The following is a 3,606-nucleotide window of genomic DNA, read 5'->3' on the forward strand; positions in this document are numbered from 1 at the left end:
CGCCCGCTGCCTAGGCCCCCGTGTCAAAAAATCGATAAAACCAACACAGTTTTCCTGATGGTGGCTGCAAAAGGATCTATTGTAGGGGAATTATGATTTATGCCCTGGCCTGACTGTGAACAGCAGCCTCCACCCGGCGGCTCAGGGCTGAGGTCTTCGCCAATAATGATTTATGCACCTTCTCCTGGCCCCACCCTGGCTCCCTCCCTGCCCCAGCTGGCCCCTGACACTGGGGCAGAGTGGGGCAGGGCCAGCTGGGAGGGAAGGAGAAAGGAAGAAGGCACGAGGGGGAGGTCGACCAGAAGTCTGAGCATCCGTGCATGGGCCCAACATATGCCTCCACGTCTACCCACCTCCAGGAAGGCCTGAGCAGAGACATGAGGTGTCTGGGGAGACCCACCTGGCCCCAGGGATCTGCAGAGGGAATAGAACTGGGACAGGCATGCATGGGTAAGCCGGGATAACCCTGGCTCTGCAACTGGAAGCCTCGCTCCCACGCAGCCTTCCCTTCTGGCCTCGCAGGTAAGCCCTTGACCCCCCACCTCGAACCCATGCAGTCACCTCCACTCTCGCTAGCCCGGACCCACATGTTCAAAGGAAGCTGAGTGGGAAAGAGGTCCCAAGGGTCATAGTGGCCAAAAGTCCTCAGGTGAACCTCTTGGGATACAGATGCAGACAGCTTCCAGGAATTCTGAGGCTGGAATGGAAGTTTCCAAGCCTCCCAAGAGGGAAAAAGGGGTGGGCTTGAGTCTCTCAGGTGCCTTCTTTTCTCCAGAAGGCAGCTTGGCTTGGTTTTTTTGTTGGTTTGTTTGTTTGTTTTAATTTATTTTTGGCTACATTGGGTCTTCGTTGCTGCGCGCGGACTTTTCTCCAGTTGTGGCGAGCGGAAGCTACTCTTCGTTGCGGTGCACGGGCTTCTCATTGCAGTGGCTTCTCTTGTTGCGGAGCACAGGCTCTAGGCGTGCGGGCTTCAGTAGTTGTGGCACACGGGCTCAGTAGTTGTGGCTCATGGGCTCTAGAGTGCAGGCTCAGTAGGTGTGGCTCACGGGCTTAGTTGCTCTGTGGCATGTGGGATCTTCCCAGACCAGGGCTTGAACCCGTGTCCCCTGCACTGGCAGGCGGATTCTCAACCACTGTGCCACCAGGGAAGTCCTTGGCTTGGTTTTTAGGACCCTCTGCCCTCCCCTCCCCCACACCTCCCATCCTCTTACTCCATTGGTGGGGGATTAATAGGTCTGGGAGACATGTTAATAGGGAGGACATTCAGTCCAACAACTGGTTTAATTAAGAGCAACTAACCTAGCCCAGAAAGAGAGACCTCAGGGTGACTTCACAGGGGAGGGGATGCCGCAGCGTGACAGGGAGCCACCAGAATCAGGGCCACCAGAATGTGCACCGCCATTCACCACATATCAGCTGGATCTCCTGCCTCTGGGTAGTGCAAGGGGAAGGCTGGGGGACCTCATTTAGGTGGGCTGAGAGGGGCGGGGATTCGGGGGCTGGGTGCCTGCAGGGACTCTGTCCCCAGTCAAAGATGGCGCTCCAGCCTTAGACCCAAGTTAGAATAACTGGCCTTCCTCTTCACGCCTTCACTTGCCTTTTCATTCACTCACTCACCAAACACCCGGGAGAAGGCACCTCACAGCCACTGCCTCCACGTATGGCTCAGAGAAGAGAAGGGACTTGCCCAACCTCGCCTGGGTGAAGAGTGGCAAATCCAGGGTTCTAGCCGACATTTTCCAGGTCTGAGGACACGCCCTGCACCACCACACCCAGTCCCCCCCCACCCCCCGCCGCCAACGCCTGGCCTGTGTCCCTCTCTCCAGGCCCAGTGTGAGGGCAGGTTCTCCCTCCATTCCCAGTCCTAATCCCATGCACACGGCAGCACGGAAAAAGCCAGACTTTGGGACTAGACCTGGATTCGAATTCAGATTTCCATCATCACCGGCTGAATGACCTTGGGCAATTTAATTAACCTTTTGAGTCCAGCTTTCCTCACGTGTAAAATGAGAGTAATAATTTTTGCCCCACAGATGGTGATGGTCAAAGGGGCATGGATATAAAACGCCCGCTCCCAGGAGACCCCCTGATAAAGGCTTCCTGCCCTTCCTCTACACCCCTGTGCCTCTCAGCCTCACTCACTTCCCCACCAGAAAGTCACTTGTGTGGTGTTGGGGATGAAAAGGGGGCCTGGATCTGTATCCCCTTTTCCCAGGATAATCGAAAAACGAAAACCCAGCCAGAACTCGGCATCAGTGGGCTCGGGGCTGCGTCATTACTCTAAGCTGCAGTCCAGCTTCATCTACGCAAATCTGAGCAGAGCTCCTGCCAGGGTCCCCGTTCCCCATCTGTGAGACAGAAAGGTGATTCCTTCTAAGGCTGTAGCCTGGCAGCGCACGGCCTTGGGAATCGTGTCTTAGGAACCAGCAGCTTCTCCCAGGTCGGGAGCCAGAGGGTGGGAGAGCCTGGGTAGGGAGAGAGAGGTTGGATCTGGGTGGGAGAAGTGGGGCGACCCTGGCCTGGAGAAGCTCTGCCTGACCCCCCTCCATCACCAAAAGGGGAAGCTGGGTTTCTCCCTGTGCAGCTGAGTCCAAATTCTTCCCCATGGAAACAGAGACCCTGGGGCCTGGCCACTGCTCCAAGGATGCAAGCTTCGCCTCCCTTTTTCGATTGGGATCTACAGCTTCGGGTCAGGCTGCTGTTGGCTCTCCCTGGTCTTTCTCCTTCTCTCCCTGCTTCTGTCTCCCGGTCTCTGTTTCTCGGTGAGTTTCCAATCCTTCTACCTCTTCCCCTCTACTCCTTCCCTCCATCACTGACTTCGGCCCCTGGGGAAAATAAACACTTCATTCTGTAAGGCCGGAGGGGTTCTAACACCTCCCCCACCCCAACTGGCAGTGCTAAAAGCCCTGAGACTGCAAGGAATAACCTCTCCACCCTGCTCCCCTTTCTGCTGCCAGGTCCCCCCTCTTTGCCCCCTCAGCTGGTCCATCGCCCCTGGGCTCAGTGACAATCCTCCTGAGAAGGTAGCAAAGTGGGCCAGGAGGCTGATCTGCGGCCAACCCAGGCCCAGAGCTGGACATCCACCTGCCCACCCGCACTGCGTCATGAACGCCAGCCTGGCTCCAGCTGCTGAGGGCACTAGAGGCCCTAATCCCTCCGTCCCCTCTTCAGACCCCCACGAACACACACGGGCTCCTCAACCCAAGGGGCCAGCTCTGCTTGGAGCTTTGCTGCCTCCGCCCCCTCCCTCTCCCTCTTTCTCTGCCCCTGTGCTCACCTCTCATTCTGCCAGAGACCAGAGTCTCAGCTGCTCCAATGCCTTGATGGCCGGGTCCCACTCAAGCTCTCTGAGCATCAGCTGTTTCATCTGTGAAATGGGCTCAGTGAGAGTTTTCCTGTCAACACTGAGGGCCAGGGTTGGCTAATGTGCTGTGGGGACAGTGCCGCCTTCTTGAACAATCCTTGGGTGTCAACGCACAGAGCTCTTCCCCAGGTGACCCTGTAAGTTACAAAGTTCCCCAATGAGCAGAGTCGCTGGAGATCAGAGGCTTGTTTCGGGGACCCAGAGTCACAAAGAAAACAGGAAAACAGAGACTAGGACTAAAA

The 3,606-nt window shown here is 56.7% G+C and overlaps 1 long non-coding RNA gene across 1 annotated transcript in view; it reads right to left on the bottom strand.

Annotated features, from left to right (window-relative positions):
* Positions 1 to 3,400, bottom strand: part of LOC136793173 (uncharacterized) — a 33,694-nt gene extending 30,294 nt beyond the window's left edge. The window contains exon 1 of the long non-coding RNA XR_010838096.1: positions 3,278 to 3,400. This is a non-coding gene — a long non-coding RNA (uncharacterized lncRNA). The remainder of the gene's footprint in view (positions 1 to 3,277) is intronic.
* Between the last annotated feature and the right edge of the window lie 206 nt (positions 3,401 to 3,606).

This window comes from Kogia breviceps, chromosome 19, assembly GCF_026419965.1.
Source record: "Kogia breviceps isolate mKogBre1 chromosome 19, mKogBre1 haplotype 1, whole genome shotgun sequence".
NCBI lineage: Eukaryota > Metazoa > Chordata > Mammalia > Artiodactyla > Physeteridae > Kogia > Kogia breviceps.